The sequence below is a fragment of the Xenopus laevis genome, chromosome 7L (assembly GCF_017654675.1).
Source record: "Xenopus laevis strain J_2021 chromosome 7L, Xenopus_laevis_v10.1, whole genome shotgun sequence".
NCBI lineage: Eukaryota > Metazoa > Chordata > Amphibia > Anura > Pipidae > Xenopus > Xenopus laevis.
Window position 1 is genome coordinate 115,505,919 of NC_054383.1, and position 17,565 is coordinate 115,523,483.

The 17,565-nt window shown below is 42.7% G+C and overlaps 1 pseudogene; it reads left to right on the plus strand.

The window, feature by feature from the left end:
* The first annotated feature begins 678 nt into the window (after positions 1–678).
* LOC108695900 lies at positions 679–2,912 on the plus strand (annotated as a pseudogene).
* Positions 2,913–17,565: the final 14,653 nt, after the last annotated feature.

The following is a 17,565-nucleotide window of genomic DNA, read 5'->3' on the forward strand; positions in this document are numbered from 1 at the left end:
TCTGGCATAGGGCACCCACCAACACTCACTAACTTGTGCAGGAGGGGGATGCCATGTTAACAGCCTGTGGAGGAGACCTACTGCAGTGCAGGGAACAAAGTGCAAACCATGGCAGATTGCATAATTTTTTGTACTTTGTACCCTGCTCTTCAAGTATTAAATTACCTCTTTTGTATTGTAGCATGTTTCACTTGGAATGTAAAGCTCTACAGTATTTTATTTTTTGCCTTTAGATTTAGGGTAATTTTGTTATTTTATATCACACAGCCAGTCAACCTGAAAATACTGTACATGGCATAAAATAACTCAAACTTCACAAGCTTAATAGTACCTTTCATCCCCTTTCTACAATCCCTCAGTCCAGGTAAAAATAAATTGTAATCCACAATTCAAATATAATTCAAATAAATATACAGCCCAGTAAGAGAGAGACCCTTTAATTTTGTTTTATGCATTTAAATACAGAAAGACATACATTTAAATAAAAAAAGAGACGTTTTAAGACAGGTTTCCAACAACCACAATGAGATGTTATAAGTCCCCCCAAATAGCTTGCAGTTATGGCTTGATCATTTAACCATTCTATCCTGATTGGACAAATGTAGCAGTGCCCTGACTGGGCATAGCTTGGGGAGTACATATTATCTTTGCTGTGTGAATCCAAATGATCATGAGGTAATGTATAATAGGGGCAATGTGTGCTACAGGCCAGTTAAGCCTCTGCCCCCAAATGTGAACACTTCTAGCATCCATGTGAACCCTAAATTCCTAAACAAACCAGAGGAAACACCGCCAGCTAAAGTGCCAAGTGCTATTCCACCCCCGCTAACCCCGAGGCACAAAAGCATCTACTCCAAGAGCAGCTAATAAGGCAACAAAAAGTTGGAGTTGGAGCTAGAGCAGACAAAAGAACAGAGTTGGCAAGTTAACTTTCATCTTCAAAACCAGCTATCATCCCAAAAATTCCACACATGCCAGTCAAGGCCCCACAGCCTGTTTCTCTGCATTCTGAAAAGAGCAAAATTCCTCCGCTTTCTCAGCCCATTGAAAAACCCAATGAAAAGTTGCCAATGCCAAGCAGAGATCCTCGTCTTGTGAAAGGAAATCCGCATTCAGTGCACATGAAAGATCCAGGGCACAAAAAGGAGATGAAACCCAACATAGCAAGTGTGCCAAACCTAAAGCCTCTTAAGCCTTTGTTAAATGACAAAGCTAATGCTTCAGCAATGCCCGAAAAGTTGAAATTGAATGAAAAGCTACCTAAGCGAGAATCTCCTTTGGAAGCCAAATTGCCTCATGTCAGGGATAAATCCCTAGGCACGGAGAATGTAAGGGACTTGGACATAAGTAGGAGAGACCCAAGGCTGCACAAGCACCTCTGCAATAAATTGGATGACAAAAACAACAAGCTGAAAGAGAAGCGGAAATCTGATAAAAAAACACAAATCAGAACAACGAACAGTGAGAAAACAGAAACAAACTGTGGGATTGTGCAGAAAAATTAAAACAGTACAAATTACCCTGACAAATTGAAACCTGGAAGAATTGGCAACAGAAAAAGGTCACAATCACCAAAGAGATGATCACCAGACCATTCTCCTAAGTGTAGAGATAGAAGGTCACCCAAAGTACCAAGAAGCATATCTCCTGTTCATTCCCTCCCAAAAATTGGCAGATTGTGTCATCCTGTGAGTAAACAATCTCACACGGATGACTTTAGCACAAGCTCTCTGGAAGAGCGAATTAAAAGGAATGCAAAAACTGATGTACGAGCACAAGACAAAAGAAACACACTGAGGAGAGGCTGCAGGATCCTGTATCTTTGGTGTCCAATACAGAGCCAAAACAGATATGGAAAATTGGCAAGGACCTAAAACCTACAAGCAATGGAGTGGATGGGAGGACAATAAAAGGCCATCATCAGGGTAACCGCCCCCCCTATCAGAGGCATAATAGTTGGCAAAATAGTACAAAAGGGGTTGCTTCCCCTTGGACTCCATAACAGCCACATTGATTAAGTGTTGATGCCGATCTAAAAATACCTAAGGAATTAACAAGTGCAAGCAAAGTAGAGTTGCTGGAAAAGGCAAGTGGACGCTTTTCCATCACACATGATGAGCTTCTTGTGGTGCCACATCAGATTCGTCATCTTTTCCAGTACCAAGAAGAAAAACAGTGGTGTAGTGTGTGGGATAGACCCACTGAGCAAAACAAAGGCGGCAGATATTTGGATCCAGAATACTTGGACTTGGATGAAATGGTGCACTCCGGCAGAGACTACGGACAAGGTGGCAGTATGCCTGAAAGAAATGATCAGTTTTCTGAAAGACAAAGGCATTCCCCCATACCTGGATTTCCCAAAGGTTTACAAGAGGAACAGAGACCTATGTTTACTGAGCGATTCCCGGTGCCCATGTACGATGAATCTGAAGAGGTACCTTATGGGGAAAGTGTAGATTGCAGGATGACTGGCAAAAATGCTAATCAAAAGAGTACATTGATGGAAGAGAGAAGACCACTACTTGATGTTTCACCGCGTATATCACCGTGTATATCAGTAGAAGAGATGCCCCTATCATAAAAGATTTTGAAGAGCCTTCCAACATTGCAAACGTTAGGGAAAGTTCTCCTGTAAATGCAATTGTGCATTAGGAAATTTGGTTGGACCTTAGCGCTTTGATGCAGTCCCAGGACAACCAGTTGATTCCCATTTTGATAGTATGTGTGCCAAGCAAGTTGAGAACACAAGGCTTGAACACCTGTTAATAAATTTGACCGTCAGCCTTCTCATATCCAAAGGTTTGATCTGCCTGGACAAACCTGCCAAAGATTTGAAGGCCCACCAGGACATCAAACTCCTCCATGGTTTTATGGACCAATACAGGTGCAACCACAGTTTGATGGTCCTTTGACTCAAAGGTTTGATGGCCTTAAACCTCAACCTAGATTTGATCTTCACATGAGTCATCAAGGACCATGCTTTGATAATATTCACCCCCGTGTTAGGCAAAATGCTAAACCTTTTGAACAACTTGACCCTTATGGTGAACTTTAGAACCATTTCCATGTACAGCCACAAAGTAAGCAACCACAAGGTATGACCCTTCAGGGGATGCAGCCACAGGGCATGCTGCCACAAGGCATATCCCCTAAGAGGATGCAACCACAAGGCATTCCCCCTCAGGGGGGGGAATGCCTGTATCACTTAGACAAAAATTATACCCGATTGATTTTGTTCTGCCTTCAATAAGGATCAATTATATCTTACTTGAGATTAACTACAAGGTACTGTTTTATTATTAGAGGAAATCATGTCTATTGGAGATGGCCTTATATATTTAATATTTTCACATTAATAACAGCAGTGGGCACCTATAATAGAAGTCAGCACAGAGAGTAAGAAAAAATGATCCCCAGACAGCTGAAATGTATTAAGTATTTCAAAGAAATATGGATAATGTGCTGGAAAGAGATATAAACGAGACTGACTGGCAAAAAAAAATGCCATTAGTTCCTGCAAAATGTTCTATAAATATTGCTTTCCAAGAACAGTCGATCAAACTGCTACGTGGTATTTATCAGGCTCCAACATTTCCACTGTGTTATCATCCTCAAAAATATATCAGAGCACTGGGGATAGTGATACATGGCAGACCCAAAGTCAAGAATTTATGGAACAAAGGAAGAGGGTGTAAATATGGCTGGACTGAAATAAAAGGCAGCATGACCTCCAAGGCTAAATTAAACTGCAATGAAGTGAATGTGATTTTCTTTCCAGCAAAAAATAACCTAGAGGAGCAGTAATGGCTGGAATGATTTTATGGAGCTTAAAATGTATTATGTAAATGTATTTTGTATGGGAGGATGTTTGCAATTTGATAATGCAATGTAGTCTTTCACTTCTCTTCCTTCTCCTGTCTGCCGTTAGGATTGCAAGAACATCTTGGGCACTTACAGTGTCAGTGAACATATTGTCCCTTCTTTGCAAGGTGATGGCAAAATCTTTCTTTGGCATAAAAAAAAACACAGAAATTCCAAGGCTAGATATATATTAATATTTTATTATCACTTACCATCTCTTTTGATTGGATAATCTTCATCTTTCTGCCTGGTTGATAATGTAAGTAGGACATTCGCATCCATATAACAATTTAAATTCCAAACTTGAGAGCTGCAGAAGAATTCAAGAACTACAAAGAATTAAACAAAGATCATTTGCAGATTGTCTTAGAATTCCACTCTCTACTACATCACACTGCCAGATGATATCAAGTTGAGCTGACCTTTTTACTTTGATAAGGAACTTTCTTTGGAACTTTGGGGATGAAGTTAAACTCTGGGGTTGATCAGGACATGGAAATAGTGAAGACCTAGCAACCAGATCCTCAAGTTTCATTTTAGAAGGAGGCAGAAGACAAAAAGCAAGAAACTTAAACAATTATTATTTGTCATATTGTTCTATTGCCTCAATATACCCCCACACTGCTCTGAGGGGCCGTACAACCTCCAGGGCTCATATAGCTTTCCTCTACTTGACCCCCACCTCGACAAAGACATTAGGGATGTAGCGAACGTCGGAAAAAAAGTTCGCGAACATATTCGCGAACTTGCGCAAAAACGCGAGCGGTTCGCGAACGGTTCGCGAACCCCATAGACTTCAATGGGAAGGCGAACTTTAACATCTAAAAAAAAAATTTCTGGCCAGAAAAATGATTTTAAAGTTGTTTAAAGGGTGCAACGACCTGGACAGTGGCATGCCAGAGGGGGATCAAGGGCAAAAATGTATCTGAAAAATCTGCCTGTGTGTGCTTGGAAGAGATAGTGTAGGGGGAGAGCTGTTAGTGATTTCAGGGACAGATGATAGTAAGTTTGCTGGCTAGTAATCTGCTTGATACTGCTCTGTATTGGAGGGACAGAAGTCTGCAGGGATTTGAGGGACATTTTAGCTTAGGTAGCTTTGCTGGCTAGTAATCTACTGTTCTCTTTAAACAACTGCCATACGTTGACCTTGTAGGCATTGTTTGCCCAGTTTTTTTGGACGCAGCCACTGAAGCACAGTTGCCAGAAAAAATATGCCATATAAATGCTGAAAATAGTCATTTTTCGCCATAAGTTGACCTTGTAGACATTGTTTGCCCAGTTTTTTTGGTTGCAGCCACTGAAGCACAGTTGCCAGAAAAAATATGCCATATAAATGCTGAAAATAGTCATTTTTCGCCATACGTTGACCTTGTAGACATTGTTTGCCCAGTTTTTTTGGTTGCAGCCACTGAAGCACAGTTGCCAGAAAAAATATGCCATATAAATGCTGAAAATAGTCATTTTTTGCCATACGTTGACCTTGTAGGCATTGTTTGCCCAGTTTTTTTGGTCGCAGCCACTGAAGCACAGTTGCCAGAAAAAATATGCCATATAAATGCTGAAAATAGTCATTTTTTGCCATATACGTTGAGTCAACGTATGGCAAAAAATGACTATTTTCAGCATTTATATGGCATATTTTTTCTGGCCTCTGTGCTTCAGTGGCTGCGGCCAAAAAAAACTGGGCAAACAATGCCTACAAGGTCAACGACGCAGCCACTGAAGCACAGAGGCCAGAAAAAATATGCCATATAAATGCTGAAAATAGTCATTTTTTGGTCGCAGCCACTGAAGCACAGTTGCCAGAAAAATTATGCCATATAAATGCTGAAAATATGCATTTTTTTGGTTGCAGCCACTGAAGCACAGAGGCCAGAAAAATTATGCCATATAAATGCTGAAAATATGCATTTTTTTGGTTGCAGCCACTGAAGCACAGAGGCCAGAAAAATTATGCCATATAAATGCTGAAAATATAAATTTTTTTGGTTGCAGCCACTGAAGCACAGAGGCCAGAAAAATTATGCCATATAAATGCTGAAAATATGCATTTTTTTTGGTTGCAGCCACTGAAGCACAGAGGCCAGAAAAATTATGCCATATAAATGCAGAAAATATGCATTTTTTTGGACGCAGCCACTGAAGCACAGTTGCCAGAAAAAATATGCCATATAAATGCTGAAAATAGTCATTTTTTGCCATACGTTGACCTTGTAGACATTGTTTGCCCAGTTTTTTTGGTTGCAGCCACTGAAGCACAGAGGCCAGAAAAAATTAAACCAGTAGGGTTTGCACCCTAGTTTGTAACGGTGGCGGAGGGAGGAGGAGGACGCTAAAGGACAGCTGTGTGTGGAGTCATGAGGCTTGAAGAGAAGGACAGCTGCATAGAAGTCAGAACAAGTCTTCCGGCGTGCAGTAACCCTCCGAGATCCACCCCTCATTCATTTTAATAAAGGTCAGGTAATCGACACTTTTGTGACCTAGGCGAGTTCTCTTCTCAGTTACAATCCCTCCTGCTGCACTGAAGGTCCTTTCTGAGAGCACACTTGAGGCTGGGCAAGACAAGAGGTTCATGGCAAATTGTGACAGCTCTGGCCACAGATCAAGCCTGCGCACCCAGTAGTCCAGGGGTTCATCGCTCCTCAGAGTGTCGATATCTGCAGTTAATGCCAGGTAGTCCGCTACCTGCCGGTCGAGGCGTTCTTTGAGGGTGGATCCAGAAGGGTTGTGGCGCTGCCTTGGACAGAAAAACATTTGCATGTCTGACGTTACAGACTGGCCAAAGGGCTTTGTCCTTGCAGGTGTGCTCGTGGCAGGATTACTGGCACCTCTGCCCCTGGAATGTTGATGAGTTCCTGAAGTGACATCACCCTTAAAAGCATTGTACAACATGTTTTGCAGGCTGGTTTGTAAATGCCGCATCTTTTCGGACTTGTGGTATGTTGGTAACATTTCTGACACTTTATGCTTGTACCGAGGGTCTAGTAGCGTTGCGACCCAGTACAGGTCCTTCTCCTTAAGCCTCTTGATACGGGGGTCCTTCAACAGGCATGACAGCATGAAAGACCCCATTCTCACAAGGTTGGATGCAGAGCTATCCATCTCCGCTTCCTCATTATCAAGGACTGCATCATCCACGGTCTCCTCCCCCCAGCCACGTACAAGACCAGGGGTCCCCAAAAGGTCACCACTAGCCCCCTGGGAAGCCTGCTCCTGTTGGTCCTCCTCCTCCTCCTCCACAAAGCCACCTTCCTCCTCTGACTCCACTTCTGGCACCTCTCCCTGCGTTGCAGCAGGTGCCTGGGTTCGTTCTGGTGATTCCGACCAGAAATCGTGCGCTTCCAGCTCCTCGTCACGCTGGTCTACAGCCTCATCTGTCACTCGTCGCACGGCACGCTCCAGGAATAAAGCGAAGGGTATTAGGTCGCTGATGGTGCCTTCGGTGCGACTGACCATATTTGTCACCTCTTCAAAAGGTCGCATGAGCCTGCAGGCATCGCGCATAAGCACCCAGTAACGGGGGAAAAAAATCCCCAGCTGTGCAGATCCAGTCCTACCACCCAGTTTAAAAAGGTACTCGTTGACGGCCCTTTGTTGTTGCAGCAGACGTTCCAACATAAGGAGCGTTGAATTCCAGCGAGTCTGGCTGTCAGAAATCAAACGCCTGACTGGCATGTTGTAGCGCTGCTGAATGTCAGCAAGGCGTGCCATGGCTGTGTAGGAACGTCTGAAATGGGCCGACACCTTTCTGGACTGGGTGAGAACGTCCTGGAATCCTGGGTACTTGGAGACAAAACGTTGGACTATTAAATTTAACACATGTGCCATGCAGGGCACATGTGTTAAATTGCCTAGTCTCAACGCTGCCAACAGATTGCTTCCATTGTCACACACCACTTTTCCGATCTGCAGTTGGTGTGGGGTCAGCCACCGATCGGCCTGTGACTGCAGAGATGACAGGAGTACAGATCCGGTATGGTTTTTGCTTTCCAGGCACGTCATCCCCAAGACAGCGTGACAACGGCGTACCTGGCACGTCGAATAGCCTAGGGGGAGCTGGGGGTGCACAGGTGTGGAGGAGGAGAAGGAGGACCCAGCAGCAGAGTAAGAAGAAGAAGAAGACGAGGTAGAGAGCGATGGAGGAGTAGAGGTGGTGGCAGAACCGCGTGCAATCCGTGGCGGTGACACCAACTCCACTGTTGTTGTTGAGCTACCCATTCCCTGCTTCCCAGCCATTACCAAGTTCACCCAGTGGGCAGTGTAGGTGACATACCTGCCCTGACCATGCTTGGAGGACCATGCGTCAGTAGTCATATGGACCTTTGGCCCAACACTAAGTGACAGAGATGCGGTAACTTGGCTCTGCACATGTTGGTACAGGTGTGGTATTCCCTTTTTAGAAAAAAAATTGCGGCTGGGTACCTTCCACTGCGGTGTCCCAATTGCTACAAATTTGCGGAAGGCCTCAGAGTCCACCAGCTGGTATGGTAAAAGCTGGCGGGCTAAGAGTGCAGACAAGCCAGCTGTCAGACGCCGGGCAAGGGGGTGACAGTCAGACATTGGCTTCTTACGCTCAAACATGGCCTTCACAGAAACTTGGCTGGTGGCAGATGACTGGGAATGGGAACAGGTGGTCAAGGTGGAAGGCGGAGTGGAGGGTGGTTCAGACGGGTCAAGGAGAGCAGAGGTAGAGCAGTAAGATGCTGGACCAGAAGGAGTGTGGCTTTTAGTTTGCCTGTTGCCTTTGAGGTGTTGCTCCCAAAGTGCTTTGTGCTTGCCGCTCATGTGCCTTCGCATAGAAGTTGTACCTATGTGGCTGTTGGGCTTACCAAGGCTCAGTTTCTGACTGCACTCATTGCAAATTACAATGCTTTTGTCAGAGGCACACACATTAAAAAAATCCCACACTGCTGACTTTTTGGAAGTGTGCGATCTGGCGGTAACAGTAGAAGTTGGCGGCATTGGCGGCAATGGCGGGTGCGTTGGCCGGCTGAACACAGGTGCCGATACATGTTGTTGCCCTACTGATCCCTGCGGGCTGTCCTCCCTGCTTCTTCTAAGTCTTATTCTCCTACTGCCTCTCTGACTCTCCGTCTCTCCATCTGAACTACCCTCCTCTTGCTCTCTTCTACTAGGCACCCACAAAACATCAATCTCCTCATCATCATTCTCCTCAGATGCATCAATTTCTTCTGACACATCACAGAAGGAAGCAGCAGCGGGGACCTCCTCCTCATCACTCATTATGTCCATCTCTGTCGTGTTCTCTGCCAGAATTAAATCTGGTGTAAGGTCCTCATCTCCTTCATCTTCTTCTGGCAATAATGGTTGCGCATTACTCAGTTCAAGAAACTCATGGGAAAATAACTCCTCTGACCCCAGTGAAGAAGGGGCACCGGTGGTGGAGGAAGTGTTACGTGGGGTGGCCATAGCAGTGGAGGATGAGGAGGATGTTGTGGTAAAGTTAGAAACGGTAGAGGATGGGGTGTGCTGTGTAAGCCAGTCAACTACCTCTTCAGCATTTTGGGAGTTCAGGGTCATTGGCTTTTTAAAACTGGGCAATTTGCTAGGGCCACAGGATTGCATAGCAGCACGGCCCCTAGCACGGCCTCTGCGTGGCGGCCTGCCTTTGCCTGGCATTATTTTTTAAAAAACAACAACAACAACAAAAACTCAGTTGGTTTTTCTGGAAACGATAATACACACAGCTAGATGGCGGGTTGAAGAAAACAGTGTGCAAATAATGCCTACAAGGTCAACGTATACACTACTACAGCGGTGGATACGGATTACGTAAAATATATTATGGCTGCTTGAAAAAAGTCACTCCGGTGTTTTTTCTGGAGACGGTAATATTATGGATATTTAGACAGAATGTGAACAAGGTCACACAGCTAGATGGCGGGTTGAAGAAAACACTGTGCAAATAATGCCTACAAGGTCAACGTATACACTACTACAGCGGTGGATACGGATTACGTAAAATATATTATGGCTGCTTGAAAAAAGTCACTCCGGTGTTTTTTCTGGAGACGGTAATATTATGGATATTTAGACAGAATGTGAACAAGGTCACACAGCTAGATGGCGGGTTGAAGAAAACACTGTGCAAATAATGCCTACAAGGTCAACGTATACACTACTACAGCGGTGGATACGGATTACGTAAAATATATTATGGCTGCTTGAAAAAAGTCACTCCGGTGTTTTTTCTGGAGACGGTAATATTATGGATATTTAGACAGAATGTGAACAAGGTCACACAGCTAGATGGCGGGTTGAAGAAAACACTGTGCAAATAATGCCTACAAGGTCAACGTATACACTACTACAGCGGTGGATACGGATTACGTAAAATATATTATGGCTGCTTGAAAAAAGTCACTCCGGTGTTTTTTCTGGAGACGGTAATATTATGGATATTTAGACAGAATGTGAACAAGGTCACACAGCTAGATGGCGGGTTGAAGAAAACACTGTGCAAATAATGCCTACAAGGTCAACGTATACACTACTACAGCGGTGGATACGGATTACGTAAAATATATTATGGCTGCTTGAAAAAAGTCACTCCGGTGTTTTTTCTGGAGACGGTAATATTATGGATATTTAGACAGAATGTGAACAAGGTCACACAGCTAGATGGCGGGTTGAAGAAAACACTGTGCAAATAATGCCTACAAGGTCAACGTATACACTACTACAGCGGTGGATACGGATTACGTAAAATATATTATGGCTGCTTGAAAAAAGTCACTCCGGTGTTTTTTCTGGAGACGGTAATATTATGGATATTTAGACAGAATGTGAACAAGGTCACACAGCTAGATGGCGGGTTGAAGAAAACACTGTGCAAATAATGCCTACAGGGCAAATAATGCCTAAAAGGTCAACTTATACACTACTACAGCGGTAGTAAAATAAAAAAAAGTAAAATAAAAAAAAAATGAATATTAAAAAAAAAAATTAAAGTTGGTGCTGCTGAACTACTAGGAGCAGCAGATTAGCACACCAGTCCCACTCCCCAACACTGCTAGACTAATAGCACTGGGCTCTTATAGTAGTAGTAGTAGTAGTAGTAAAACAACAAAAAATAAATAAAAGCAGTCCTTACAAGGACTACTGTTATTGCAGCAGTCAGCAGATGAGATCAGAAGCAGGACAGCTGCCCACTGCAGCTACATACAGAGCACTGCAGTAGAAGGTAGATTACTAGCCAGCAAAGCTACCTAAGCTAAAATGTCCCTCAAACCCCTGCAGACTTCTGTCCCTCCAATAACAGAGCAGTATCAAAACGATTACTAGCCAGCAAACTTTCAACTGTCCCTGAAATCACTAACAGGCAGCAGCTCTCTCCCTACACTATCTCTTCAGCACACACAGGCAGAGTGAAAAAACGCTGCAGGGCTTCGGTTTTTATAGGGAAGGGGAGTGGTCCAGGGGAGAGCTTCCTGATTGGCTGCCATGTACCTGCTGGTCTGGGGTGAGAGGGCAAAAAAAAGCGCCAACAATGGCGAACCCAAAATGGCGAACGTCGCGCGACGTTCGCGAACTTCCGGCGAGCGCGAACACCCGATGTTCGCGCGAACAAGTTCGCCGGCGAACAGTTCGCGACATCTCTAAAAGACATCTCTGACTCCAGAAATGTACAATGTTTTTTTAACCAGGAGACTCTCAGGCCTTCATTATTCATTTATGGGAGCAAATTCTCCTGCATCAGAATTAAATGAGTGATTTCTGTTACACTATGAAGCGTATGCCAAACTACAGATTTGCTTTAGTGGGATTAAAGCAATTATATGAGGGAGTCTTTTGACTGCTTTCCCATCTCTGAGATGCAGCCAGCTTCCCTTGGCTAAAGAGGAAGAAATTCAGCACAAAATATAATCCTATCTGAGACTTATTCAAAGATCATCCTTACAAACATGCAAGTCATGGAACAGAGACTTTTTTTGCCCATGGGATATAAACGGCAGCTCTGTAAATATTAATACATTCCTCTGAGATCCAGCAATGTGGCTCTACAATATTCATTAAGAAGGTTATCTAGGAACATGGGAAAGGTTTGTCCACTTAAATCAATTATAGCAAGTAATCCCTTTCATTGTTGTATCTATAATACCAATAGGCAACTGCTGATTTGATGGTATGGTCTACTGAATCAAGGCGTGCCCGTATATCAGTATGGTAACCAAAGAGCATAACACCGTTATTAATTATGCTCTTGATAAAGTAAGAGATTGGTGAAAGGTAATAAAATTTGTTACACAATTTTATAATTATAGTGATGCCGTAGGCATATTATCTTTGTAGTTGGTGTACAGTGAGTTTAATGCACCATCAACATGCAGCGAACATAAAGCATTAGGGAAGAAGTTGTGGTAGCAGAACCATGTTTCCAAATCCATCCATATTGTCTAAACTGGTGGTTCTAAATTGCTTAAGGAGGCCATATATTCATAGATTTGGTCAGGTTGGTGCCACAGTTGCCAGATTACTGACTGCCCATCTGTACATATATGTATCTAACATAAGTCCTGACAGCTAAATGATACTTAATGTTACCAAAAGCTACCGGGGGAACTGACTGCATGTTTTAGATTAAAATATAATCATTACAGATGGCTTGCAAACTGCTCTGATCACTAAAAGTTAATTTAAGGCATTGCATGATGACATCTCAGTCACCCCAACCTTCTATATGTTACCAAAAATCCGGTGGCCTGGGGGTCTTGAAAGGTTTTTTATACCTTTTGAGATCCCCAGGCCGCCCAATCATGTCAGGGAATGGCAATCTCTGCAAGAGTGCAAACCAAGAGAGAGATTGTGTAAATAGGCAGGAGTGCCGGTAGTGGATGGAAATGGATACAGGAAACCAAACAGGTCAGGGTTCAGGCAGAAATGGAATCAAGGTCAAGGTTTTTGGCCGTGGTTGGTTCAGGTAGCAAAGGATCGTAAACAGGCCGGAGAGTCAGAAGTCCATTAACAAACTGTAGTCAAAACCAGAGAATCAATCAGAATAGTCAGGAACAAGCTTAGAATCTGCAGGAGCAAAGATCACTTAGCAACTTGTCAAAAGTCTCTGGTGTCTTTAAGTAGGCAAGGAGCATGCGCTGAATTGGCGCAGGCGACGAACACCTGTGAAACCCTTACGCCCACACATCCCGAAACTTGTGTCTATTGATGACGTCGAACCGGACATGCGCCTCGGAACCTGGGCAGGACTTAGAATCATTGCGGACGAGGCGGCACAGACAGGTGAGTATCTTTACAGTAACTTTTGCAAACAATGGCCAATGATTGATTCTGTTTTCAGGAAGCATTGGCACATCTTACAAACTGATCCAGTTCTGGCTACAATGCTTGGTCCACGTCCCCTTATCTGTTGCCGAAGAGCACTGAATTTACGGGACCGTTTGGTAAAAAGTCATTTCGCCAGACCCATTAATAAATCAATACGAATTGGCACCTTTGCATGTGCTAAATGTAAAGCCTGTAAGTATATTTACAATCAAAAGTATATTGTGGACAGATTTGGGAAGAAATGCAGAATAAAGTAAAGTTTCACCTGTACCATTTTTTTTACATGCTTCTCTGTCCCTGCGGCAAGATATAAGTATATTAGGAAAACCAACCAGCCACTCGATAACGCACTCGATTGGACTAAAGCTAACAAAAAATTACCACCCGTTAGTCCCCTTTTTTTGGAACATCATAACCATTCAAGTTATAACCTTAGGGCCATGGGTCTGTCAAAGGTTTCCCTGGGGATAAGAGGAGGAGATTTGGATTAAGCCCTCTTGTCGAGGAAAAGTGAATGGATTTTATGATCAATGCAATGAGTTCGATAGGTCTCAATGAAAGTATTACTACGAATGTATTTATTTGAACATCATCTTTAATTGGATGTTAATAAGTGACATATAGGTTTTAAGTAATTATTCATTAAAAGTTACGTTATAACTTTCATATATGAGATTCCAGACCTTATAGATGGGAAGTTGCAACTAGATGGGTCACCTTTTCTTCTTTCTTTTTCATATATGTACATGTATGGCACTAGGAGGTAGCAGAGGAATAGTTTCTCCGATCCCATTGGTTCACACAGTGTCGTCCATCAAGCAAACTCTTGGTGAGCCCAAGTGTCAGTGGGCCATCCTGCTGATCCAATTATTTGGTCTTGGATGGTTGTCCCATGGCCATTCCCCATTCCTACTTGAAAACAAAAAGAAAACATGATCAGAAGCATAGATGATGGCATGTCAAGAGAAGGGACTTGTACAAGTCTGAAACTAAGTGTGGGTTTTCACCCCTTGTTTTAGATTTTTTCCATACTCCAAAAGCAGGTTTGGATTAGCCTGAGAAGATACCAGAAAAATTCTCATTTTCCCCATTTTATGAAAAATACTACCACCACCAAATCTATCCTAAAGCTGTGTAATACCGATCTAATGTCATATCTAATGGTGCTTAGAATGGGCCCTAGATGTCAGGCTCTTTGGTGAGCCCTAGGAAAGCCAGTTCAGTATTAGGATGCTTTTGATTTGTGCAGACAGAGAATGCCTGATGCCTTTCTACCAGTACCCAGTTGGCCCATGGATGGTGTGGTCAGTGAAATGTGTTAATGTTGGGCTGAAAATGGCTACCTTTGAGGTCAAAATCATCAAGGTTTTTCCCATATATAAACATGATAATTTTTGATGTAAAAGTTTGTATGTGTATTACGTGGGTACAACATAAATTCAGGCCTTGCAGGTACATATATACAGACCTTCTTGTAAGAATGTTGGGTAGACCAGTTATGATGCCAGATGTGGCCACAGTGAGAAACTACACAGGGAAGTGTTTCTTATACAATGGGAAGACTCAGATGAATTAACTGTTGAATCATGTCTGATGTTTCACTTGTGTGACTTACACAACTTGCTGTAGGTCCTTCTATTTTGGTTAACCCCTTCTGAATATTTGCAGAGCATTAGTACTAAGCACGAAGCCTAACTTTAATAAGCCCCCTGACAGAGGACCATCTCTGCCCTCTATCATTTCATTAGAAAGTAGCTCACACACTTCCAGATGGTTTGCTTTGCACTTCCAAATATCCCAGAGCGAAACAATTAAAAACGAATACTTATACAGAAATATTATCATTTTATAGCATACCGGAATAGGCACCCAGCCGGAGCGCTACAATTATATTGTCACTATAGTTGAAAAAATAAATGTTCATCCAGTTTCACCTGTCAGATTCCCTTTGTGTTGAAACAAGCAAGAAAAACCCTGCTGAATCCCTTTACAAAGGTGTTTCAAAAAGAAGACAACATTGTATGCCCTGTCTAATTTACAGCACTCTTTAGATTGCAGTACCTGTACAGGTTTAAAAATACATTGACATCAGATTTGATGTTGCTTTTTGTCATTTCTTCCCAAAAGTGTTTCTCCTCTGCCCTCACAGTAAAAATGTTATGACCTTTCCTTTCACTAAAATATTTGTTGCAATGATCTTAGTAGCTTTTGGATGCATTGATCTCGAAAAAACTCTTTGTACTGACTGTTATTTTTCTATATTTACAGAAGTAGAGATGTGCAACTTGTTCTATTTGGAATTATAACACTACCACTTGGACAGCCTTTGGAGTTGAAGAGGCACATACTGGGTTTAATGTATTAATATAAAAAAACAAAGGTTATTTGGATCAGCGCCTAAAGCAAACAGAAAAAGTGAAAAAACATAAAACAAAAAAGTAATAATACGGTTTAGTATTTTTCGTTCTTTTTGAAGCACCCTGTGTTCAGAAAGAACAGGCTCTAGCGTGGATTTCCCTTTAAATCAGACCTTTCTTAATGTTCCAGTACTGTGTATCATTAGGTCTGGTGTTCCAAAAAGCCTTCACCGATTTATGCCTACTTACAAGATTACAATTCTGGCATGACTCACTGAAACTTATGTATGATAATAAATAAAGTACCACCTGTTGCAAAATATGAGGCTATTAGAAGTCACCTTGGCGTTCCATGACTTGAATAAAAGGGGTGTTCCTACATCAGTACGCACCATTTATAAGCCAGAAACAGCACTTGCCGCTGCAGCTTTCCCTCTGCTCTTTACCCTTCCCGCCAGACTGCCAGGCTCAGCTCCTACTGCCTCACTCTCTCTCACATTCCTTCTTTAATTCCCTATCAGCTCTCGTTATTTCTACTCCTCTGTCTCCTTATGTCTTGCACCCCCCCATTTCACATTATACTTCCCTTTCCTATACATGCAGAACAGCGCAGCGGACCACAGGGGCACCATGTTCGTCAGCCTCAGCTTCTTTGTTAACAAATTGTCAACATGTCCGTATAGAGCATGTGCAGTTGGAGCCGGAAAGGCAAGGCAAGAAGAGGATCCGGAAGAAGCAGAGGCCGGCAAACATGGCACCCCTGTGCTCGCTCCCCTGTTCTGCATGTGTGGGTCAGTATTTTTAGAGGAGACACAATGCAGGTGTAACAATGTGCAGGAGGGAGGTGGGGAGGGGGGCCAGCAGAGGGGGGCCAGTGGGGACATTTGCCTGTGGGAGCTTAAGTTCTCCTTTAAAGGGGACATATTGTGTAAAAAACAAGATTGTGCCAATGCATTAAACTCTTTTAGATATAGAAGGAATGTGCTTCAAAAAGTAGTGTTTCTGGTTACTTTATTGAAAATTTCTGCAGAAACCCTACTAGCCCCACCCATCCATTCCACTTGCTGCTGCCTCCTTTCCCAGGCTGCACAGGGGAGCCGGCAGCACTCAGCGCACTGTAGGATAGGAACCAATCAGCAGCTAGCAGGACCTGATAGGGACTTGAAGTATGTATTTGCTTTTGTGACTACAGGGCTGGAATTGGCTGTCTCCCTCCTACTGTGATTCTGACAGGGACTTTAGGACACGCTTACCCCTCATTTGAAACACAGACAGAAACCAATGAACATCTATAAGGAGATCCAGTTAAGGGCCATTTTTAAAGACAATATTAATTTACCCTCAAAAGTAAAACCAACATCATATAGTAAATTTTATTCTATATGTCTCTTTTAAGGATGGAACTACATGACAATTCTATATATATATTGAAATCAGCAAGACAAGCAGAAGCAAAACACATTGAAGTGTAGCATTTTAGTGAACACAGAGCAAAGCCAGAGCTCTTCACAAAGTAGTACATAGTACACATCAACTGTAGATTATAATGCATAATGTACCCCCTACTTTACATTTACAAAGATAGTAGTCACCTCCTCAATTTCTAATAATATCTTTATACATTACAGTAGAGGGTACATTATGCATTATCCACTATATACATACACACTAGGGATGAGAGAAATATTTTGTAGCATTTTGCTGAGAAAAAAACACCCACAGACTGAATGTATAGTTCAAAAAATGTTGCGTGGTCTGAAAAATTGTCATTTTTGGTGTGTTTGATTCAGAACGACTACTATAGTTTATATAAACAAGCTGTTGTGTAGCCATGGGGGAGCCATTCAAGCTGGAAAAAGGAGAAAAGGCTCAGGTTACATAGCGGATAACAGATAAAACACCATTGTATTGGACAGGGCGTCTCTGTTATCTGCTATGTAACCAATGCCTTTTCTCCTTTTTTACAGCTTTTCCCAGTGCATGCTAACAGTATATTATATGTTAATTAAAATGCTTTTTTTTTGTGTTACCTTTCCTTTAACTG